This window comes from Armigeres subalbatus, chromosome 3 (assembly GCF_024139115.2).
Source record: "Armigeres subalbatus isolate Guangzhou_Male chromosome 3, GZ_Asu_2, whole genome shotgun sequence".
In the NCBI taxonomy this organism is placed as follows: domain Eukaryota; kingdom Metazoa; phylum Arthropoda; class Insecta; order Diptera; family Culicidae; genus Armigeres; species Armigeres subalbatus.
The window spans coordinates 202,060,782-202,087,431 of NC_085141.1; the positions used below are offsets into that span (position 1 = coordinate 202,060,782).

The following is a 26,650-nucleotide window of genomic DNA, read 5'->3' on the forward strand; positions in this document are numbered from 1 at the left end:
CGAACGGTTCACCGTATGTTTTATGTTTGTTTGATTATTGAACCATAAAATTGAGCTAAAAAAAACTTCAAACTAAATTGGTAATTTGTTTATTTGTTTATTTGTTTATTTAAACCAACAGGCTCACTTGGCCCCAATGATTTGATTCTTAATACTAATTTATAATACAATATGGTAAAATAAAGTTTTCCTGTATTGCTTTTGTATGGTACATTATGGAGAAAAAACTTAAAAAAATAAATAAATTAATTAAAGAATACAATGGCAAGAAGTAGGTAAATGTAACAAAATCCAACTTCAAACTTTACATTGGTCAAGTAATCAATGTCACTCTTATTTTTATTTAAATTATTAAGTAATTAACAATATATGTTCAGCTGGAGAAGCAGGACTTTACTACACGTACTTACTTTATGCCATTGTTTCTTTTTTGATTAGTTCTTTGTTTATTAGTTCTAATTCTAATTATTCAGCTCGTGCTGTACCAAACAACTTGCATAATGTATTCAATGAATTCAAATCGTTCACGGCTACGATGTGATGTCCGTCTATCGACTTATCCGCTCTATCCGGGATATCTTTATAAATCGACATATTCAAGTTGATTTAAGGATTGCCACTGTTGACTTGTTGTGGCATTATTATCGATCATTCGGGACCGGTGGATCCGCGTCAGGGTGATATCGACGTAGGTACTACCAAACGGAATCGTTCACGGCAGCGATGTTGTCGTTAACTGGCTGTCGTCCATCGTTATACGCGGCTACACCCGTGAACTTTTTGGTACTGTGAATCGACGCATCGAAGTTGATTTAAGGATTGTCCTAATGAGAACCCAAGAATGCCTACCTGCTAGAGGGTGAAACTGGCTCCAGGACAGTGTCGTCGTACATACCTCCAACCGGTATCGCCTTGTGCTGAAATTTCATTTTCATCGCCATCAGACCCATCAGATAAGTCGCTTTGAAAAATTTGCATTGAATTATTCTTTCCCGTGTTCAAACGAATGTTACCTCAACTGATTCCCCCATCCCGGGCACAGATTTTTTTCCGAAGAACCAAAGGGTATAGAGATATCGGCTTGTGCTGAAATTGATATCGAAATAAATATTACTTTCTGTGAACTTGTGAATAATGCTAAAGTGCAACTGACCTGTTTAGAATACCAGATAATATATCTACTCCAGGGAAGCAACGGTTATGCACAACCTGTTGTTGTGCTGTTGTTGAATTTAGCTCTTGAACCTTACGTCATTTATAAAGTACAATAAATATCGACGTATTATGATTGCGGATAGTGGGTAGCGGAACGTTTCAGTTGGAAATAGCCCATGGTTGTAGAATAGGTTCTTTGACAACATATGATTGATGATATTTCTCTTTTCCAGGGAGAGCAATGGGTTTACAAACGTGCAATATTCGGGGCATTTCACCCTAGTCGCTCATATCCTCAAGCACTGCAGATGATTTGTCCGTGGTCGGAGATCAACATTAGACTGGCCCAGGAAACAAAAAGTTGTCTAATTCCACGGGGCACCCCCCAGGATTGTGTCTTTGGGTGAGAAAATCAATCTCTGAAAATTTCAGCTCAATCGCTTGTTGCATAAGCTGGCGCATTTGATTTGAATTTTGTATGGGGATTTCAGCCAAAATGTATAGGAAAATACACCTCCGTCACTCATTCGATCTGGAAATTGGTTCTGATTGCTCGATTGACCTCAGAATTGCAAAAACGGCAGTTGGTATGCTACAGAACAATTTCACAGAACATTGTATGATGATTAAATGAACTTTTATATAGGTTTCGGCTGATGTGATTCGATCAAAAAATCCAAAAATACACAAATCAGCTCCTAATAAATCAGCCGAAAACTATATAAAAGTTCATTTAATCATCATACAATGTTCTGTGAAATTGTTCTGTAGCATACCAACTGCCGTTTTTGCAATTCTGAGGTCAATCGAGCAATCAGAACCAATTTCCAGATCGAATGAGTGAGTATACTCGCTTCTATTGCCGAAAGTCGCTCTCCTCTCATAAAAGGAGGGATGTGAAGTTTGATGCATTTCAGCGAACATTCGTTTTCAATGGAAACTCCTTTATCCACCATTATCTCATCGACGTGCGGTATCATGCGATCCAGTAGCTTTTCCTGGTTAAAAATTAGTTTGTCTGATGATTTACCCGAATAGGCTTTGCTGATAAAAGTTATCAAGCCAGCTGGAGATACGCCAACCAGAAACTTCACGGTTCGTCTCGATTTATAATTGGAATAACAGGAAATCCGACAATTCAAGCATTTCAGTGAACAAACAGGAATCTCAGTTGCATCCAAAATAACCGTTACATTAGGGAAGTGCTCCCGAAAACACAGTGGCACATTTTTCCTCAACTCTTCCTTGGTAGGCCAATATACAAAGCGTTTCATTATTCGAGCAAGTAACTGAATCGTATTTATTTTAATCAGACTAAGGCCGAAGTGGCCTGTGCGGTATATAAGAGTCTTCTCCATTCGGCTCGGTCCATGGCTACACGTCGCCAACCACGCAGTCTACGGAGGGTCCGCAAGTCATCTTCCACCTGATCGATCCACCTTGCCCGCTGCGCACCTCGCCTTCTTGTGCCCGTCGGATCGTTGTCGAGAACCATTTTCACCGGGTTACTGTCCGACATTCTGACTACGTGCCCGGCCCATCGCAGTCGTCCGATTTTCGCGGTGTGAACGATGGATGGTTCTCCCAACAGCTGATGCAATTCGTGGTTCATTCGCCTCCTCCACGTACCGTCCGCCATCTGCACCCCACCATAGATGGTACGCAGCACTTTCCTTTCGAAAACTCCAAGTGCGCGTTGGTCCTCCACGAGCATCGTCCAGGTCTCGTGTCAGTAACTGAATCGTATATGAGAAATAACGAGAAGTGGTAACACCACTGATTCTGAATAAAGTTCCAAGCGCTTCATACGATATATTATGCTTGATCTTGGCAAGTGTCAAAATAACTCGATCCGTCGTGTGCATTTCGAAATTTCTTGGGAACACATTGTCTTCTAAAGTACGCTGAGCCAGACATATTTCTTCCAGTTGTGCTAAGGTTGGAACACCCGTCCATATGCATACCTCCTTGTCCGTGATGAGCAGATCCGAAAGGATTAGCTGTTTATTCTTCAATTGTTCGGTAGCATATTGCATGATTTGACATGAATTATTTTCAGGTACAGGGCTTACAATCTGTGACTCACTGTCTGCCGGGTCTTCCTGCAGCCTTCCTTTGGAGTGAACATATTGCGACGTCGTTGGTTTGTCCGAAGCAGTGGCTTCGGGAGTTGCCTGTTCACAAGCTTCTTCATTCTGGCTTACAATCTGTGACTCAATGTCTGCTGGATCTTCCTGCAGCCTTTCTTTGGAATGAACATATTGCGACGTCGTTTGTTTGTCGGGAATTGCCTGTTCACAACCCGAATAGAAATAAATTGTACGCCGAATAGTTGATATTATTAGTTTTCCATTTCAGTTATAATAATCATAAACTGTATGATACACCCTCCCCTTGGATATGTTACCTTGCCGCGGTGGGTGGGCTTACGCCATTAGCACTGATATGGCAACCAAAGACATATCCTGTCGTGGTGGTATCACATGTTGACTATTTTTGTTTAATGCCGCGTCATAATCTGGCATTGACGCACTGATCTTACGGATGTGATCCAACGGACGTCGGGTCTTGGAGCCTTGAATGGTATTGCAGTTAGGCAGATCTCATCCCTGGTGGTAGATCTCTTCTTATCTGTAATACTTTTCTTCCCGCGTTCCCTGATTATGATGAGTCGTAGCCGCGCTTAATTCTAGCTAGATAGGTACTAATTTTTTTGAGTGTGATCAAGTTTATCGACGGTAATAGAGAATTGACTGTTGGATTCACTGAGTAGAAGTTTTATCAAAACTAGGAACGCGGCGCTTTTTTATTTTATTATGGCTCACTTTGAAGAACCATAATTAAAAATACCACAAATTATAACGATGGTATGCAAACAATTTTATAAAGGCTTCATTCTCGATAATTTTTACTAATAGATAGGGAATAGGCGTGATGAAGCCTTACTTTGCCGCCGAAAAGTGAATCTATAGCTCTGACCACGACCCACACAATTATAGTTACGCTTGCTTTTAAGGCTTTAGGACAATTAGACAACTTAGGGACCATTTCTTCATCTTCGCTTAACGCTTTAACTAGGTTTTTTGTCTAAGCAAAGCTGACCTTTAATGATAAACAAATAGAGACAATTTACTGACAGCTATACGCAACATAACCTACAACTAGTATAGATTTAGACTGAATAACGTAGGAAACATGTAGTAACTAAGACAGACAAAATGATAGAAGAAATAAACATTGTAAGACGATATGACACCGTACTAAACATTTGACATAATTATGACTGAGGATGCGAAAAGATTGACAATAGAAACATAGACGTGGAGATCAACCATAAAACTTCATAAGCCCATCATCAAATTGAAGCTCATGAACTGTCGAATCTTGTTTGGAGGCAATTCCGATGCTGTCGAGGACTATCGTAGCCCACAATGATAGTATTCGGCGTTTTCTCGAAATGAAGTTCAGAATATGTAGTGGTTAAAATTGTGAGTAGAGAATTTTTGATGATTGCTTGGTGAACGGTTCTAAACTGCGGCCCGCTTTGGCCTTTTAATGCAGTTTTGGAGGCTTTCACTAAATAATCTTCAAAATCTAATGCAACATGATAGTTAAAATACTTTTTCATTAGAGTTTCCTACTTCAACATCAATATAATTATATTTAGACTGACACTTGCGATTGATGATTAGCTTATTTTTTTTTAACGTCCTTTTCGAACTTCTGTTGCTTGATGGGAACATGATCCAAACGCTATTGATTTTAATTAGAACTAAATGTAAAACATATAATCATATATAATAACTGACATTTCTCCACAGCGTATTCATCATAAAACTATCCACAACCTGCCCCAACTCCTTAGGCAGCGATATACTATGAGTATATCCCGCAAAACTTAAAACCCCCATGGGTAAAGATGTTGTGAAGCCTTATCCTTAAGTCCCTGGTGTATCATGGACGATATGAATTCCAAATTCACATCGGTGACCTGGCCCCTGGCCCCCTTATACATCAATAAAATAAAAAAAAATAAAAAAAAATAATCATAAACTGTATGATACATGAACATTTATATGATTACCAAAAATAACGACCAGATCATATACAATGATTTACAGATTATACATGTTGTGGTGAGGATTATCTGATATAATTTAATTTTACACATATCTTATCGTAAATGATTTAGATAGTTAGCACCAACTCAAAAATTAGGCTTTTTCTTTTTCAGTGCATTTTTTAGCAACAACGGCCATTTTAGTTTTTGTCAAGTTTTTTGTCTTGAAGTCCACGGCGATGTGCAAGGCGATGTGGATTTATTTAAATAGGAAATAAGCATGCCAAAAACTGCAAAAATCGAACTATAATACATGTAAGTTAAAATTAAGTTATACGGTAAAAAATACAAGAATATATCTATTGTTTTTTTTTTCAGAAATAACAGCTCCGACAAGGGAAAAAACGGTTCACCTTTACACTTGCGGATTCAACTGAAACGCGAAAAAGGCTTGCAAAGGTAAGAAAAGTTTATTATGGATCTTCTATAAAGTGTTTACATGCCCCACAATCGATCATATAATTCTTCTGTCTTGTGACTGGCCGTATCATTATGGATACGTTTAATTCACTCAGTACAAATTCTTCAGAATTTCATTTATTCAACTCCGAACTATTAGAAGAATAAAAATAATATAAACTACAATTTCACAGATTTTTGACGTAAACTACGTCTAAGGGGAAGACTCAGATACAGGGTGTAAATCCGAAATTTCCAAATTCGAGACCGTCACGAAATTTGGATAGATTTCAAACGCTAATAGCGTCTTTATCTTTCGATGGATTTTCGAGATTTGCTTATCAATAGATTCGGAAACTCTCCAGCAATTTGCCAATTCTATTGATACTATTGATTATCAACGTTAAACTATTGAAAATGTTATTTCTTTCCAAATCGGGTGAAAAATTCAATTCCGTTCATAAATCCCCAACACGGACATCAGATTGCAGTAAGGTACGGGCCTTTTGATCCACTGCTTCGTTTTCCCTGTGTATATAAAGCCCCGTGTTTCGCGTACGCGCGTCATTTTCATTCTGGATGTCACGGAGAACGGACCAGGGCGGTTCAAGCGATAACGCCTGTGGTTTGGTCTGTGGTGGTAAAAACTCAGAACTCATGGACGATTCTAATCAAGCGTGAGTTGAAACGCACCCAACTCAACACCTTAAAACTCCTGGATGAGTTGAATCATCGTATGTTTTCTTTTGTTCTCCTTTGTTAAAAACAGTGAATTGACGTTTCTCGCATAAAATATTAGACACTCTTTCATGTATAAGCAATAAACTGCCCCCAAATTAATTTCGAATGCGTTTTAAACCAAAATGATGTTTTGGCAAATGAGCGGAATGATGCGTTTTAGCATTACAAATTCAAGCGTGATGCATTCCACAGATGATTTCATTCGCACGGGAGGGCTCGTTGATTAAATTTTATGAGTGATGATGCGGATGAAATTTTTCGTTGGGTGGTGGTGGCGGTCGTGGCAACAGCAGTACATCTTTACTTCCGTGTTCCCAACAGCATCTTTGAATCTGGCAATCAACGCCGTGTTGTTGAGGCACATAAGTGGAAATGAATCGGTTCTTTTCAGGACCACCATTATGTTTGGGAGGATGATAAGGGCAAGACTCAGATACGGGGTGTAAAACGGAAATTTTCAAATTCGAGATCGTCACGAAATTAGGATAGATTCCAAACTATTAGCGTCTTTACCTTTCGATGGATTTTTAATCACTAACTCTGCAGAAGTAAAATGATGGATTGAATCTAATGAATTTTTGCGTAACTGCTGCCGATTTAACGCAACCATCTCATGAATTTACTCTCAATCAAACCAAATTCCTCCAATGAAAAATTTAATGCCCTGAAAAGGACAGATTTCAGATCATGCGGATTTCTAATCACCAACACAACAGCAACCATTCGATAGTCAGAATATCACAAGAGTATTTCACTTAAATGCAGATGCTGGCTCTATGATTTTACCGCAACACTGCAACATATTGCCATCGTTGGATTCTCTGTCGCGACGATCCTGTTACGAGCGCTACCTACGCCATCAGTGGGAACGAAGAGCGTGCGTCAGAAGGAGAAGCTGCGAAAATGTATTCGCATGGATGGAAATTAAACCTGAAACAAGTAACAGTCTATCTACTAAAATTGTAATCTTGACGGGAAATTTCACTGGTATTGATGCTATCCATGCGAATAAATTTTTGTAGCGTCCCTGACGCACGGTCGTGATTCCGCCACCGACAGAAATATACACCACCATAGCCGCCATCGTAGAGAAACACACAAGAAAAATTCCATCTCAGTGTTGTTGATGCTGACGACGACGTTCGCGCGACCCACACCATCGCCGGGAATAAAATTTCCGGTAGGAGCTCCGCCGATGCCGAAGGTGTTATCACGGTCTGCTCTCCACGATATCACGAACGAAATACCTCGCGCGCGCGGAAGAGCTGCTTTCTTGTAATCAATAAAGTTGAACCTGTAGCCACGCCCCTTTGGTGAGTGTGTGACGGTTACACAATATTTGCAGCCATACCGGACAACAAAGAGGCGGGACTAATGAGCCATCTTTATTGATTATAAGAAAACTGCTCTCCCGCGCGCGCGAGACATTTCAGCACCTAAACATGGATGAGTTGAACGAACGATGTTTTCTGTATGTATGTAGAATCACGAGCGCGCGTCTAACGGAGGAGCTGCAAACATTTGTTTCTTACAACAAATATGATTTTGAAAAAGTATCACCGGCGCGTGCTTACTCGAAATCTACATGCTGATACATTTACAGTTACATCAAACAACTGAAAACCGAAATACGCCACTCCAAAATTACGAGGTGACAATGTTAGAAAAACAAAAGATAGGAAAAATAACACGGTGTGTAGTGCCTCCCCGAGTCACATTAAGGGGAGATCCTTTAATTACGGAACGCAAAAATTAGGCATTTTCAACCCTCCCTCCCCCCTATGTCACACTTTTTGTATGAAGCATCTAAAAATTATGTATGGGTTGTCACACTTCGCCCAACCCCCCCTCCCCCTCTAAGCGTTACGCAATTTGTGGACGCTCCCAAGAGCCACTTTCATTGATGGTAGCTGATCGTTAGTACTTCATATCAAATATCATATCATATCATAGCATATCAAAGAATATTGTGGCCAAATTTAATAAAATTTGGTCAACAAAAACCCCCCTGACAATAATAGATCAAAACCTGCCAAAGCCGTCATTCCCCTATTTCAGACAAGAAAATTTAATCTGAGCGCTGCTAATGTTGATGACGACGACCGCGCGACCCACACCATCGCCGGGAATAAAATTTCCGGTAGGAGCTCCGCCGATGCCGAAGGTGGTACCACGGTCTGCTCTCCGCGACATCTCGAACGAAATAGGCGAATTTGAGTAAAGCTCATCGATCATTTCGACATCTGGTGGTCGTCACAAGAACCACGAAAAAAGTGTCGTTGGCCAAAAAAATGCATTGGCAGCATACGGAGGGAGAACGATTTTCGCGTTTTCTGGTTTATACAACCATTTATGAAAGCTGAAATAGTCGCAAATTGGAAGAAAATTTTGTTTTCTTTGGGATGAGCTTTCATCCGGTGGGTGCTTGCATATGATTTTTCCGATTAAATAGCACATCTCTTGCAGTGCCTCCATCGCACTATCTTGGTTATGGATTCCCGGATTTTAAACTCGCGGCTTATTTGGGTGGGATTTGTCTTTAATAGCTGCTTGAAGAATGTATAAAGCCATTGCCAGTGGAAAACATGTGACAATATACCAAAAAGTGAAGTAAATTTTATGGAGAAATTTTGATTTTGAATGTAAATAATGGCTTCTGACGACTTTTCTCCCAAACTCTCGCAGCGCACTCTACCACTGGGTCCTTCTCGAATTCGCCTATAGCTCGCGCGCGCGGAAGAACTGCTTTCTTGTAATCAATAAAGTTGAAGCTGTAGCCACGCCCCTTTCGGGGGTGAGTGACGGTTACACAATATTTGCAGCCATACCGGAGAATAAAGAGGCGGGACTAATGAGCCATCTTTATTGATTATAAGAAAACTGCTCTCCCGCGCGCGCGAGGCATTTCAGCACCTAAAAACTCATGGATGAGTTGAATCATCGTATGTTTTGTGTATGTATGTAGAATCACTGTATGTATGTAGAATCACGAGCGCGCGTCAAACGGAGAAGCTGCAAAAATGTTTTCGCATGGATGACTATCTACCAAAATTATAAGTCTTTCTCTGAATCGTGCTCTCGTGATTCTACTACCGACGGAAAACAATCTGCTTTCACCAAGCAATTAAGTTTTACTTTGATCAAAATTCATCTCGCCTCAAGTTGTGACTTAAGAGCTACTTTCATTGATGGTAGCCAATCGTTAGTATGGGAAATTATGGCTTTGGCAGGTTTTGTTCTATTATTGTCAGGGGGTTTTCTGTAACTAATTATGCTCAAATTGGCCTAAACATTCTTTGCATATCAACGAATATTGTGGCCAAATTTCATAAAATTTGGTCAACAAAAACCGCCCCGACAATAATAGAACAAAACCTGCCAAAGCCGTCATTCCTCCTACTTCATACAAGAAAATTTAAACTGAGCGCTGCTAATGTTAATGACGACGACCGCGCGACCCACACCATCGCCGGGAATAAAATTTCCGGTAGGAGCGCCGCCGATGCCGAAGGTGGTATCACGGTTTGCTCTCCGCGACATCTCTAACGAAAGGGCTCGCGCGCGGGGAGGAGCTGCTTTCTTGTAATCAATAAAGTTGAACCTGTAGCCACGCCCCTTTGGTGAGTGTGTGACGGTTACACAGTATTTGCAGCCATACCGGAGAATAAAGAGGCGGGACTAATGAGCCATCTTTATTGATTATAAGAAAACTGCTCTCCCGCGCGCGCGAGGCATTTCAGCACCTAAAAACTCATGGATGAGTTGAATCATCGTATGTTTTGTTTATGTATGTAGAACGAGCGCGCGTCTAACGGAGAAGCTGCAAAAATGTTTTCGCATGGATGACTATCTACCAAAATTATAAGTCTTTCTCTGAATCGTGCTCTCGTGATTCTACTACCGACGGAAAACAATCTGCTTTCACCAAGCAATTAAGTTTTACTTTGATCAAAATTCATCTCGCCTCAAGTTGTGACTTAAGAGCTACTTTCATTGATGGTAGCCAATCGTTAGTATGGGAAATTATGGCTTTGGCAGGTTTTGTTCTATTATTGTCAGGGGGTTTTCTGTAACTAATTATGCTCAAATTGGCCTAAACATTCTTTGCATATCAACGAATATTGTGGCCAAATTTCATAAAATTTGGTCAACAAAAACCGCCCCCGACAATAATAGAACAAAACCTGCCAAAGCCGTCATTCACCAAGCAATTAAGTTTTACTTCGATCAAAAGGGAGATGGCTTCAGTGGCAGTGAAATTCTTATTCGGTTTTGTTATTCCAGCAGCACAATTACGGGCGCGCGTCGTAGGTGCTGGAAATATGTATTCGTATGGATGGCGTCAGTTGTTGCCAAGTGAAATTTTCTATCAAGATAATGATTTTCCAGAATCACAATTTTACACAAAAGAATTAATTTGCCAGCATTTTTTTTTAAATTGCAAAATAAATTAATGGTGGCAATCGCTAATAGTGGCGTTAGTAGACGCAATTTGTTGCAGAACACGCGGTGACATCCATATTTATTTTGCGCACATGGCTTTAGAACATTTGATAGCAAAATGTGTGTCAGTATCGGACCCAGCGGCATCAGTAGCGGTTAATGCTGCAGAAAGAGAATTTTCAGAAAATATTATGAAACACAACATCAAACAAACGTTAGTCTGAACAATACGAGATAATTTCTCTTTGGTGCTGGGTGCTGCTGCTAACGATGACGGCCACCCTATGGTTCATCGTTTAATTGCAATATCATTCTCTATCACAGACATCATTTGTGTATAGCAAAGTGTTTGATGAAATAAACGATCTCTACAAATTCCAATTGTGTTTTAGGAATACCTTTTCGAAAACATAGGATAGAGTCCATAGTGTGAAATTTTTCACTAATTGATCACTTAGTTATAGTAGTTATTGAGAATCGGAGTGAATCATGTCAAAACACTTGACAAATAAATACATTCGCGATTATAAAAAGCGCGTGGCTGATCAGCAGACGGGAAATCCATCGAAACAACCGAGGACCGATGCGGAGCGAGCGCGGTGTTATCGGGCGAGAACAAAAGCGGCTAAAGGTAAAGCATCTCCAACCATTGGTTGGGATGCTGGAGAAGTGCCTTCAACTCGAGGTAGGAGATTTAAATTGATTCATATGTGGAGGTGTGTTTGTCGAATTAAATCGACAGTATAATAGCATGGCAAATTTAACTAATGCGAAATTTTAGCATTTTTTCATAAAACATTTTGTGTTGAGGAATTAGTGAATCGCCGATTATCAGCTAATGGTGTGTTGTACACCTCCTTAGTGGAAAATTGAATTTTGAATCGTAACTAACTCATAGTACACGGACATTTATCCACAAACATTAATGAAATGTTTATACATATTACATGTAGCGCATTTTATTAAGGCCCAGAATTTGCAAAATGTTACAATGTTTTCAACATTTTGGCATTTATTACTCCAAAAATTAGCCGAGGAATATTTTCACTATACCAACAACGTGAGACAGAGCATTACAATTTCACGTACATATACCAACAAATGAGATTGACGTAAATTACGTAAACCTCGTCTAAGGGGAAGACTTTGATACAGGGTGTAAAACGGAAATTTCCAAATTCAAGATTGTCATGAAATTAGGAGAGATTTCAAACGCTAATAGCGTCTTTGTCTTTGGATGGATTTTCGAGATTTGCTTATCAATCGATTCGGAAACTCTCCAGAAATTTGCCAATTCTATTTTTTATTAAATTAAATTTGCATGAAATACTTTTGTTAAATGTCTATATAGAAGATATCATTAACATTTACAATAGAATCTTAAACTTATTAACATAATTAACAGCAAACCAACTTAATTATACCAATAATGGAAATTACAATGTTATGGAAACTTCATGCAGAAGTAATATACTCATCTGATTAATCAAAATGGATTTTTCTCAGTTGATTTTATTTGAACTCATCTCTTTATTTGAAGTATCTCATCTGATAATCAGCTAATGATGTGCTCAGCACATATTTAGAGGAATTCTAACTTAATATTTATTGAGCATACTCACCTATACTCAAATCACAATAGTATCTAAATGTATGTGTTGAATTAAAGAGTGCGATGGTACATGCAACTAATGCCAATGAAGTATGAGTACTATAATATAATCATTATCCGTAATAGGGTGTCTTTCAGATAAATCAGTTTAAATTGTCATCAGGTTAAACAATATATTCCAGGAATCTTTCTTAGCTCGGTAATTCATGTATTGCTTGCAGTGAAAGTTGTGTATTGCATATTTTCAATTGAAATCAATTATTTTCAATTTGTGAACTCTTCAACAATTGAGTTCTTCCATTAGTTTGCAAAAAGTGTCAAAAAAGTGACAACAAAGATCTTAAGCATTATTATTTGCTACATAGTATGTAGTACATATTACAAATTTAATCAATTTGTTTCAATTCATTTAAATATTTACATTTCATTTTGATTCTTGAAATTATGAATCAAATGAGTTCGAGGATTCAATAAAACATCAAGTTTCTGTCAAATCTGTCTTTCTGTCATACATTGTGCTATAGTGTTTCCCTCAGTGCGCTTGCGTGACGGCGAAAGTGCCATCGATGAACTCATTGGAAATGTCATCGTTGATGACCCTATGGTCGGTGATATTTCACCGCCACAAACCCCGTTTGACGGTGATCTCGTTCAGAATGCTATCGTCCTATCACCTTCCATTCAATCTTTGATCGCCGATGACATGCAGGAGCAGGGCTTGTCTGACGAACAGGGTGGCTTCTCGTATCCTCAGGATTCAGGCGAGGGTGAGTACTATATAAACACTATTAATATTTTAAAGGCGTGTGGCGTATGCGACAGATTGTGGTTTTCAAATGACCTTAAATTGCTGATTCCCGCAGCATGCGAAGTATTGGCCGGCACTGATTTGGAGATCACAGATTTGTTTGCGTGCGTCACATGTAGAAAGAGTCTTAAACATGGAAAGGTCCCAACATTAGCCGTTTCTAACGGTTTTATGTTCCCGGAGTATCCGTCAAATCCACCTCTGCCACCATTGGATCCAATAAGTGAACGTTTCATCGCACCACGATTGCCATTTATGCAGATTCGACGACTGCGATTTGCAGCGGGTAGTTACGGCATCATTGGTCAAGTGATAAACGTGCCTGTGGATGTGGATAAGATGGTAAAAGAACTCCCACGCCAACTTGACGACGACAGAGCGATCAATGTGTCAATTAAGAAACACTTGATCCACAAAACTAGTTACCTGTCTGGATGGGTAAAGAAGGCAACAATCAAAGCTTGGCTGCAGTATCTGGTCACCACACCCCTGTATCGCCGAAATGGCATAACATTAAGCGAGGATAATCTGCAGGCCATCGATACCCAACCTCGAGTGGATGATGCCATTGAAACCATGGAGAGCGACAACGATGTCGAAATGCTGATTGTACAACAGCAGACCCTTCTATGGAACGAGGATAAGTGTCTGGAGATTGCCCCGGCGCAGAACAGAGTACCACTATCCATCATTTATGATGAGCACGCTGAGGAGCTATCGTTTCCAGACATCTATCTAGGACAGCCGAGAACGTTCAATCCGGAAGTACGGGTAACGCCGTTCATGATGGCCACCAGTGAGCTGCGCCGCCGTGATAGACGAGCGGTGAAACCGAAACATTTGCTTTACGTAGCAATGAAAATTCTTCGACTGCGCGTTTCCGAAGGACTTCAAAACACGTTTCGGTGTATGGGAACCGCCAATATAACACGGGAGATGCTGAAGGATAAGGAATTTCTTGAACAGTGTATCGATCGGAACTTGTCGTTCTTGAAGTCTATCCCGAATTCGGTGCAATACTGGCAACAACGTAAACGAGATTTATTCGCAATGATTCGGCAGCTGAAACCGACGATGTTCCTCACTTTGAGTGCCAGTGAGACAAAGTGGCCTCTTCTCCTGGAAACACTACAGAAGTTGTCAGCTGGAAACATCGATGGCAATATTATGCAGCAACTGTCGGCACTACAACGGGCAACACTGGTGAATGAGGATCCAGTGACGTGTTGTGTATACTTCAACAAGCTTGTTGATGTAATAATGCAGCTACTGCAGTCGTCGAGGAAAAGCCCGTTCGGGAGGTTCCGTGTATTGGAGTTCTTCAAACGAATTGAGTTCCAACATCGCGGAAGTCCCCATGCACACATCCTGCTGTGGCTAAGCAAGGATCCTGGTGAAGTGGTTTCAGAACACATGCCTGCTACTGTCCATTTGATTGATAGCATTTGCTCCGTGAAAGCTGTTGATCTCCCAGACAGCTACGGAAACCAGGTACATAAACACACCTTTACCTGCTACAAGCGGGCGAGAAAAGCTGCCGATTCAACATTCCATACTGGCCGATGGATGAAACGCGAGTTTTGCTTCCACTCACGGTTGATGATGGACGCCGTGCACAACTCAAGAAGCGGTCAATAGAGATGCACAATGTACTGGAGACCAAAGCATTCGATACGCTCGACGAATTTCTCGCCGATTGCAAGTGTTCGTTTGAAATCTACCTTGACGTTATCCGTGCATCGATAACACGACCAACGGTACTGATAAAACGGTTGATGACGGAATTGTGGACCAATCCTTTCAACCCGTGGATCGCCAATGTCTTGCAGTCGAACATGGATCTCCAGTTTATCCTAGAAGAGTTTTCTTGTGCAGCGTACGTCGTCGAGTACGTAAACAAGGCAAATCGCGGCATAAGCAGTTTGCACCGTGATCTTGTGCAGCTTTCAGAGCAGTTCCCGGATCAAGACCACCTGTCATTACTGAAGAAAGTCGGCATCAAGATGCTGAACTCTGTTGAGATGTCTGCACAAGAAGCTGCCTGGTACCTTCTTCGTCAGCCAATGTCAGAGGCCAGTAGAAAGGTGGAGTTCATTCCTACCATGTGGCCGCACGAAAGGACCAAGACAAGAAAGCGCACAAAGCAGATGGATGAAGAAGGCATCTTAGATGATTCCGTCGACATATGGACATCCAACATCATCCAAAAGTACGAGGCACGTGAAGGTCTAGAGGATGTTTGTTTAGCTGATTTTGTAGCATACTACACGAAAGCGAAGAATCCTGCAAACGGATACAATCGTCGAGCCACTGCACGCGTATTGCGTTGGCGAGCGTATCCGATGTCTGAGCTCGATGACTACAAACGGGAGATGGTTTTGCTGTTTCTACCGTTCCGTAATGAAATGTGCGATTTGCTTGATTGCAACAAATTCCTGCAGTTGTACGACAATCAAGAAAACACTCTGTTGCTGAAACGGAAGGAATACGACTGCGAATTCAATCTGGAGCATACTGTTGAGGAGTACCTGCGTATGTGTGGTGCCGACGCAGGTCAAGAGCAGGACGATGCCACAGAAAAACACAACGATTGTGTACGCACAATCAATATGGAGCCAAATGACGACGATATTCAGAACCTGCCAACGAACACATTGAACGCAGTCGTTAAACAGCGGTCTAATGTCATCGATAAAGAAGCATACTGCCAAATGGTACGAGCCACGAATCCTGAGCAGCGAGCATTGATTCTCCATGTCATCCACCGCTACAAATATTCTTTACTGGGCCAGCTGGTAGCGGAAAAACCTTCACGTTGCGTATCCTGATGGAAACATACAACCGTTTTAGTCAAGCGCACAACGCCCAGAACAACGCATACGTTGCATGTGCTTCTACAGGAAAGGCAGCTGTAGCTATTGGCGGAACAACAGTTCACTCTGCCTTCCGGTTGACCATGTCCCGCAGGAACAACGCAAAATTAAATTTCGAAACCCTCCAGCTGTATCGGAATGCATTTGCTCACGTTCGAGCTGTCATAGTCGATGAAGTAAGTATGATTGGCGCCAATATACTGGACGCAATTCACGCGCGGCTACAAGACATCCGAAGCGAATATGACGATGCTTTTGGAGGAATGGACATCATTTTCGTTGGAGACTTTCGCCAGCTTCCTCCAGTAAATGCAAGATTTGTGTTCAAACCACCTGCAAATTCTATGCATGGAGCTGTTCTCTGGCAGTCACTACAGTTTCATCCCCTTGTCAGGGTCATGAGGCAAAGCGATGAGGAATTTTCAGCTGTGCTCACAAGTATTGGAAATGGTGATCGCTTGTCAGATGAACAAACTAAGCTCATCGAAAGCCGCTTTCGCACAGTCCAATGGTGCAAGGAAAATGTACCCAATGCCATACGTCTCTTCCATCGTAACCTCGACGTGGAACAGCACAACAACGACGTACTGAGAGAAACGGATGGGCTGGATTGTCTGGCCGAAGACGTTTTTAATGGGTACAGGACTAACGAGCAGCTCGTAAGCGCCAGGAACAAGATACACAAAATGAGTGTGGTGGAAGCCGGCGGATTGCCTTACATGCTGCGTCTCACTATTGGAATGCCTTATATGATCACAACAAACGTCGAAGTAGAAGACGGAATTGTCAACGGTGCAATTGGCGAGCTAATGTATATAGAGCGAAGCGATGATGATCCTGAACAACAAGTCGCACGGCTGTGGTTTAAATTTGAAAATGATGCTATTGGACGAATTTTGAGAGTGAAATCGAGGCCCCTCGTACACTCAAAACCAGGTGTCTTGCAGCAGGATTGGACACCAATAGGCAAACGGTCGGTGAACGTAACCCTCGGGAGTGTCAAATGTAAAAGGGTTCAATTCCCTGTAGTCAGTGCCTGTGCTTTAACGGTACACAAATCGCAGGGTGGAACATTCCCGCAAATTGTGTACCATTACGAGAAGGGACAGGAGCAACAGCTGGTGTATGTTGGCCTCTCGAGAGTGTCCTCCCTTGATGGTCTATTTCTGACCAACGCCAAGAACGACTTCAAGTTTCATCATGCCAAGGGTAGCGACACACCGAAGATACGGGAACTTCGAACGGAAATGACACGCCTGTCAAATCACCGTTTGTGCACCATCAGTGATGAGTTACTGCAGTTCGTGGAGACCAAGGGCCCTGGCATTGTTTTGGTATCCGCAAATGTTCAGAGTCTGGGTGCTCATGCTCTGGACATTAGTACAGACCATGTACTGATGACTGGAGATCTTTTGGCACTGAGCGAAACCTGGCAGGATGATGGCACCATAACTGAAATAGCAGGATATAATTGCGTTTCCCAGTCGAAGCGATCCAGCACGAGAGCAGCGGGTGTTGCCATATACCAGAACAGGTCAGCGTTTAACATAGCCAGCCCTCATGCGATTCAAAAGGCCAGTCGAAGAAACGACACAACGCTCATTATGGCAGATGAATATGGCGATGTTTGTTCTGCTGAGGTCGAAATTATGAGCGTCCGTACACTACTGGTTGCGTTGTACATATCTCCTGGTACAACCACCAAACAGAAGAAACTCTTCGTGGCGCGGAATCTGTGTATGTACGTGAATTCTAGCATGCCCATAATCGTGACCGGTGATTTCAACATCGATGTCTCGAAGGAAGAAAACACCGAGTTTATCGACTTCATGAGCCAATACCTTCGCATGGAATTAGCTACGGATCCTACTGAAGCAACCACACTCGGAGGAACATGTATCGATCTGACATTTGTACGCAATCTACGAGCAGAATGTAAAAGATACTGTTCCTACTTCTCGTATCACCGGCCCATATTATCAGTACTTACAATTTCTGATGGTCAGGTTTCTTGTAGAAACGAATAGCTCTACCTTGTTTGAGTCACAAACGCGACGTTGTTATCCTGGCGTTGCACTTCTACGACTCCTGTTCACCTGAAAAGTGTACTTCAACTGATGTAATGCGTCCCATTCCTGAGGCGACCGCTCGCGGATATCCTTCCATCCTTCCGTGCCTGAAAGAATCGTCCTCCTCCCGGTGGAGCTCTACCATGTTCAAGCTACAAACGGGACGCTGTCAACCTTGCGTTGCATTCCAGCAATACCCTTTCAAGGTCACCTGGAGGAAATTCTGCGTCTACTGCAATACTGCCAGTACTTAAAGTATTCAATGGTAAGGCTCCATATAGAAACAATGAAAAGCATTGTCATTAACCATGATTTCTGTACATCGACTAATTTCAGCACACTGGAAATCCACGTACAGTATACATCCGTCCACCCGCGGATATCTTTCCGTGCCTGCAACATAACTTTTTCCTGCTGTCGGGGTATCTTTGCCGGTTTAGGGTTTCGACCTTCCTCCGGTGGAGCTCTACCTTGTTCAAGCCACAAACGCGACGATGGTAACCAGGCGTTGCACTTTCACGATTCCTGTTCACCTGAAAGGTGCACTTCAACTGCTGTAATGTGTCTCATTCCTAAGACGCCCGTTCACGAATATCTTACCGTGCCCGAAAGACGTCTTGCAAAACAACTCTTTCCTGCTGTCGGGGTATCTTTTCTGGTTGAGGGTTTCGGCCTTCCTCCAGGGAAGTACTACCTTGTTCCAGCCACGAACGCAACGCTGTTAACCTGGCGTTGCATTCCAGCGATCCCCTTTCAAGGTCACCTGGAGGATATTCTGCATCTGCCGCAATATTGTCAGTACTTAAAGTATTCAATGGTGAGGTTCCTTGTAGAAACAATGAAAAGCATTGTCATTAACTGTGATTTCTGAGCATGAGCATGAGCATGATTGACCGCCCACGGTTGCTACTCCGTTATTGCCAGGTCAGCTGTTATTACATAGAGAACCAATAGATGAAGTTTGGGATTAACATCATCTTCAATGTGTAAGAACTGGTGACCCTAAAAATAAGCAATACCAGCGCCGGCCGTGTCCGAATGCAGGTCAATTAAGGAATAGGTAGGAAATTGTTGACGTGATACTCGCTTTGATAGAAGCCGACGAGTCATCTGCACTTCCACGAGAAATCACTGGGATGTTGGATATATGGGGTAGGTATTGTGGCAGGGTTCGTTTTGGTAAACGGTATGCCGTGTATAGTGTGTAGTTTGATCAATTCAAAACATAATCGAACGAACACTAATCATTTTAATTACAGACCGCACTAAGCAGAACAAAACTTTCGATGACCAGCCGATCTCTCTGCTAACCGCACAAAGCAGAACAGCATTTTCGATGACCGGCCGATCGTTCTGCTTACTGACGCGAATCTTCACTATCTAACTAATTTATTCACCCGCACAAAGCAGAACAACACTTCGATGATCGGACGATCGTTCTGCTAACCGCACAAAGCAGAACAAATTATGTGATGACCGGCCGATCGTTCTGCCTACTAAATAAATCACGACTGTACGTAAACTCTGAATGCTGAACATTTGTCTTTCAAGCAACAAACAAACATGATCCACTTTTTTCACTCAATTCTGACAGAAAATTTGATACTCCTAATAAACGTCTCTGAGGCATGTTTTCAAGTACAGCATTGCGATTAGTTAAATCTATTCACATATCGACCGCACAAGCAGATCAAAAGCTTCTGATTCTCGCGAACAATCTGCATATCATATAAAAACGCACTCTGATCTATTTTCCTATCAACCTAAAGGTATTAGCATTTTTACCACTCTTCAAAGAATCAGCTATGTTTTAGGCTTAGATGCATTTTCTACTAACAAAATGGGATGCGAGGAAGATAGTTGACAAAAGAGATATACTTGAAATAGGCATTGAGAAGGAAGATTTGAAGATAGTCAAAATAGAAGGCAAGCAAAGGCCAGAATAAATATATATATTGTGAAATGCACCTCCGTAAATCGGATTTGTCTTGCTTCAATCCACCTTCAATAATCCACTACATTCCGGCACTATATTTTTTGTGAATTGAAAATATATCAGTGAATAACACAATGCAGAATTATTTAATGAATGTACAATAATTAAAAGTGACATATTAAAAAGAAAATGCAAAAATAGATGATAAAATTTAAATTTGAGGGGACATTTTTTTTCTTTTCCGCCATTACTCGCCCCCTGGAGAGAAAAAAATGAGTGAATAAAGCGATGAAAAACAAGCGAAATCCTAAGACTATCAAAATATGCCATATTAGATACTTACAATAGCTTCATATTTGTCTTACCTGCAATCGCTATCTAGATTATTCCCGTCAAAAATTATGAATATTATGAAATATTATGAACATTCTTGCTTTGAAATAGTAACACTTACATTAACTACAACTTAAAGGGTTCATTCATGTTCGACCGTTTCAAGATTTGGCCCTATCCACAAATAAAATCTCGTAAAGCTAAAATGTAATGGTACTGTGGCTGTGCACAAACCGGGGCAAACTCATAAAGAACTTTGCAGGAGCAAATTTAATCAATACTCCGCACTAATCTGCAATTAGGGATAGTGATTGATCACTATGTCAACGGCTACTGCGGAGAGCTGCGCGACACACTTAAATGGATTGCGGGTTCTTTGCACCGCATGAGATGTTCAGTATCCACAACAAACCTCCATGTCACCACGATTAGTTAACGATTTGTATTATTAAAAGACAAATCAATATATGATGGGGATGTTAAAAATAACACTTAGATATTCATGCAGAAATAAGACTAATTATGCCATCTTAAATCAATTTCTTATTAACAAATTTAATGACCTGTCCCAAGACGAGCCCGACTACTCCATTCGATTCCACCACCTTATTGCATCTTTGACAGATACGTATTTTGACCTCAACAGTAAGACCGTCTTCAGTGTCTCGTACTTGACTCGACTTACGTAAGGTACAATAAAGTAGTGGAACCAAACGGAACAGCACAAACTCGTCCTACGACAAGTAAATATATTCCACTAAAAGCTGAAAATAATTTTCATATTAAATTTAATGATCCGTGACCAATTAAAACGGTTTGCGGTTATAGTTGAATATAGCTTATTAAATTAGTTATTTATGAATTGATTGAAGTTAACATAATCCATCTTATTCCTACAGGATAATGTTCTTCTAGTAGGTTTTCAACACTAACCTAGGATAATTTCGTTTCTTTTTATTAGTCTTATACCATCTTTATCGTATAGAGTCTCGATACTAATGAGCAGGAGGAGAATATAGAACACGCTCAAAAGTTGACACTAGACAAGCTGCGGACTATACTTCACGCCGTCCCCATTGAAAGTGATATACATAATCCGCTTGCCTAGCCAGTGTAAGAAAACACTGGCACTGTTGCCGTGCCACAATTACATTTATTAAACGAAACATAGTTTGAAAAAAGATAGGTCTTTATATTCAAATTGTGTGCTGAATCAGTGAATGGATAACTACGGTCCACACATAAAGCGAAGTTTAATACAATAAGTGTTACTACATAGTCAAATTGGGCCGAAAAAATTGAACTACAACAAAGGCAGAGGCTTTGAAAAGTTCTCATTTGCACACTCTCAACCCTTCCTAATGATTTTTGAATAGTAAAGCCGGAACAAACTCACCGCGAAAAATGCTTTATCCTGATTAGCAAGATTCAGTTCCCATACGATTTGCGGGCCAATCCTAAAATATGACAGCAACTCGACCATCAATGAACTCCTGTCCAAACTTGAACATTTTCCGAAACTGAGGTTGGTGTCACTACATTCCACTAATTGACATTCACACTTCCTGACTTGGTAAAACCTCTCTGGACAGAAATTGTAGTCCGATCCGGATCATAGATTTCGTTTTTTCAGTTTTCACTTTTTTATACTTTTTGACGGGAGGAAAACACTTTTGCGTCCGTATTTGAACATAGTTTACTACGATCCTCCTTTGTCATTAACTGTGATTTCTGTACATAAACTTATTTCAGCACACTGGACATCCACGTAGCGGATATCTTTCCGTGCCTGCAACATAACTCTTTCTTGCTGTCGGGGTATCTTTGCCGGTTGAGGGTTTCGGCCTTCCTCCGGTGGAGCTCTACCTTGTTCGAGCCACAAACGCGACGCTGTTAAGGCGTTGGACTTCCACGATTCCTGTTCACCTGAAAGGTGTACTTCAACTGCTGTAATGCGTCCCAACCCTGAGACGCCCGTTCACGAATATCCTTCCGTGCCTGAAAGAATCGTCCTTCCCCGGTAGCGCTTTACCTTGTTCAAGCTACAAACGCGACGCTGTTAATCTGGCGTTGCATTCCAGCCATACCCTTTCAAGGTCACCTGGAGGATATTCTGTATCTGCTGCAATACTGTTAGTACTTAAAGTATCCAATGGTGAGGTTCCTTGTAGAAACAATGAAAAGCATTGTCATTAACTGTGATTTCTGTACATAAACTTATTTCAGCACACTGGACATCCACGTAGCGGATATCTTTCCGTGCCTGCAACATAACTCTTTCTTGCTGTCGGGGTATCTTTGCCGGTTGAGGGTTTCGGCCTTCCTCCGGTGGAGCTCTACCTTGTTCGAGCCACAAACGCGACGCTGTTAAGGCGTTGGACTTCCACGATTCCTGTTCACCTGAAAGGTGTACTTCAACTGCTGTAATGCGTCCCAACCCTGAGACGCCCGTTCACGAATATCCTTCCGTGCCTGAAAGAATCGTCCTCCCCCGGTAGCGCTTTACCTTGTTCAAGCTACAAACGCAACGCTGTTAATCTGGCGTTGCATTCCGGCGATACCCTTTCAAGGTCACATGGAGGATATTCTGTATCTGCTGCAATACTGTTAGTACTTAAAGTATCCAATGGTGAGGTTCCTTGTAGAAACAATGAAAAGCATTGTCATTAACTGTGATTTCTGTACATAAACTTATTTCAGCACACTGGACATCCACGTAGCGGATATCTTTCCGTGCCTGCAACATAACTCTTTCTTGCTGTCGGGGTATCTTTGCCGGTTGAGGGTTTCGGCCTTCCTCCGGTGGAGCTCTACCTTGTTCGAGCCACAAACGCGACGCTGTTAAGGCGTTGGACTTCCACGATTCCTGTTCACCTGAAAGGTGTACTTCAACTGCTGTAATGCGTCCCAACCCTGAGACGCCCGTTCACGAATATCCTTCCGTGCCTGAAAGAATCGTCCTTCCCCGGTAGCGCTTTACCTTGTTCAAGCTACAAACGCGACGCTGTTAATCTGGCGTTGCATTCCGGCGATACCCTTTCAAGGTCACATGGAGGATATTCTGTATCTGCTGCAATACTGTTAGTACTTAAAGTATTCAATGGTGAGGTTCCTTGTAGAAACAATGAAAAGCATTGTCATTAACTGTGATTTCTGTACATAAACTTATTTCAGCACACTGGACATCCACGTACTGTGTACATCCGTCCACCAGCGGATATCTTTCCGTGCCTGCAACATAACTCTTTCTTGCTGTCGGGGTATCTTTGCCGGTTGAGGGTTTCGGCCTTCCTCCGGTGGAGCTCTACCTTGTTCGAGCCACAAACGCGACGCTGTTAAGGCGTTGGATTTCCACGATTCCTGTTCACCTGAAAGGTGTACTTCAACTGCTGTAATGCGTCCCAACCCTGAGACGCCCGTTCACGAATATCCTTCCGTGCCTGAAAGAATCGTCCTTCCCCGGTAGCGCTTTACCTTGTTCAAGCTACAAACGCGACGCTGTTAATCTGGCGTTGCATTCCAGCGATACCCTTTCAAGGTCACCTGGAGGATATTCTGTATCTGCTGCAATACTGTTAGTACTTAAAGTATTCAATGGTGAGGTTCCTTGTAGAAACAATGAAAAGCATTGTCATTAACTGTGATTTCTGTACATAAACTTGTTTCAGCACACTGGACATCCACGTAGCGGATATCTTTCCGTGCCTGCAACATAACTTTTTCTTGCTGTCGGGGTATCTTTGCCGGTTGAGGGTTTCGGCCTTCCTCCGGTGGAGCTCTACCTTGTTCGAGCCACAAACGCGACGCTGTTAAGGCGTTGGACTTCCACGATTCCTGTTCACCTGAAAGGTGTACTTCAACTGCTGTAATGCGTCCCAACCCTGAGACGCCCGTTCACGAATATCCTTCCGTGCCTGAAAGAATCGTCCTCCCCCGGTAGCGCTTTACCTTGTTCAAGCTACAAACGCGACGCTGTTAATCTGGCGTTGCATTCCAGCGATACCCTTTCAAGGTCACCTGGAGGATATTCTGTATCTGCTGCAATACTGTCAGTACCTAAAGTATTCAATGGTGAGGTTCCTTGTAGAAACGAATAACATATTTTCATATTCATTAACAATAATTTTTGCACTTTAACTATTTTCAGCACATTGGACATTCACATACCGTAGGTTATTACATTCCATTTATGTGACACCCACTCGCGGATATCTTCATATATCCGAAAGATATTTCGCTACAGAACTAGTTCCTGTTGTCGGGGTATCTTTTCCGGTTGAAGTTCTTGGCTACTTCCGGTGAAGATCTACCTTGTTCGAGCAACAAGACGTGGCGCTAGTAATCTGGCTTTCCATTGCCGTGATTTCCTTAAATAGAAGGATGGCCAGAAGGATATTTCGGAACACAACTGTTGTCATGGTGTCTTTGCCGGTTGAGGGTCCTGGTCATCTTCCGATTGAGCTTTACTTCGCTTTAGCAACAAGATGTGTTCCATTCTCATGATTCTTACTCGCGGTTACCTGCTTGAACTTACTGTATCTCATGGTGAGTTTTCTCATAGAAACGAGAGCATTATTTTCATTTACTATATTCTCTTATATTCACTTATTCTAGCACAATTCATGTACTGTGAGTTTTGGTGCTCCATGTGACGCCCACCGAAGGATGTCTTTTCTTGCCTGGACATTCAGCAGTTCAACTATTTTCCTGCCATTGGTGTATGTTTACTGGTCAGTAGCACACCGTCAGAGCAGTGCTCAACATCACTTTCAACGGACCAACCCGACAGACGTCACTTTGAAGGACCACCATCATCAGAGATATCATCTAGGTGATTACATTCACCGGCACGCGATGAACATCACTTCAAATGGCTTCATTCCAACAGAAACAAACGGCCCTTTTTCAGGGCCATCAAATATTTTGGTAGGAGAAAGATTGTGTTGTGATATGTACTTGATTTTCTGATATCCCATTTTATGTTGTTTGAGTGGAGTTCACAAAATCTGTGTAAAACCATGAATTCTGTTGCGCGCATGATTTCGCACAGAATTTATGAACCGCACTCGTCAATTCATCTCAGAATCTTGAGAAAAATTTCACTTTTCACCGACACCAGTCAAACCAATGAAGACCCCACCATAGTGAAGAAATTTTCAGCCATCGTCTGCGAATAAATTTATTGCAACGTCTCTCTCCGACAAACTGTGCAGAATTGAATATGATTGCGTCGAAAAGTGAAGTTCGCAATATTCTGACTTTGGATTTGTTGTTATGACTGATTGGAAATGCGTATTATTGAAAACAAATTGGACTATTGAAAATAATTGGTTATTATCATTGTATCAAAAGGTTTTTCGTAGTTTACGTCGAGCGGTCGTGTCTTGCACACAACCCTTCTGATTTTTTTAAATTTTGACTGTATTTCTCAGAGGAAATACCTGACTTCACACTTAAAATAAATCGCAGATTTCTGTGAAATTATACCGAAATCTCAACAGCAGAACTGTTCGGTGAATAATTTTACAGATTTTCGGTGGTTTTGACAGTTGAACAAAGGAAAAATCGCCGAAAATTTGGTGAAATAATTACCGAACAGTTCTGCTGTTGAGATTTCGGTGAATTGAAGCAAAATTCACCGAAATCTGTGAAACGATTTAAGTGTGTTCGGTTAACATTTTACCGAGATCTCGGCGGTTGGATTCTTAGCAGACGTTTTGCTGTGATAATAATTTAGATAATAAAAGTATAGACGAGAAAATAATTATAGTATTGAATTGGGCTGCTATTATCAAGAAGTCAGGGCACAGATGATTGCCCTGGACTCCATATTCATATAACAGTCAATAATTGTTTTCTTTGACATATTTTCTAGAAACATGCAGCTCCACCGAAACATCTTATTAGTCGCTGATGCAAGAACAGGATATCCACTGAACATGGACAAAGATTTCCTTTTAGAGGTATTGTATGAACCAGTCAGCGATACTATGGCTAAATAGTGCATTTATAAAAACAAAATCATATGGAAAATACGTCGATTTTTTAGATTTGTTCAGAAAATGTATATAATAAATGTATGAGATAATAAATAAAATGTTATTGAAACTTGTTTTGTGCAAAATAATTGTATGAACTGAAAAACCAGGAAAACAAAATCG

At 41.4% G+C, this 26,650-nt stretch overlaps 1 long non-coding RNA gene across 1 annotated transcript; it reads left to right on the forward strand.

The window, feature by feature from the left end:
- Nucleotides 1-5,380: 5,380 nt before the first annotated feature.
- LOC134225402 (uncharacterized) lies at nucleotides 5,381-26,643 on the forward strand. The gene is made up of 3 exons (XR_009983233.1): nucleotides 5,381-5,530; nucleotides 5,594-5,674; nucleotides 26,365-26,643. It is a non-coding gene; the product is annotated as an uncharacterized LOC134225402 (long non-coding RNA).
- Nucleotides 26,644-26,650: the final 7 nt, after the last annotated feature.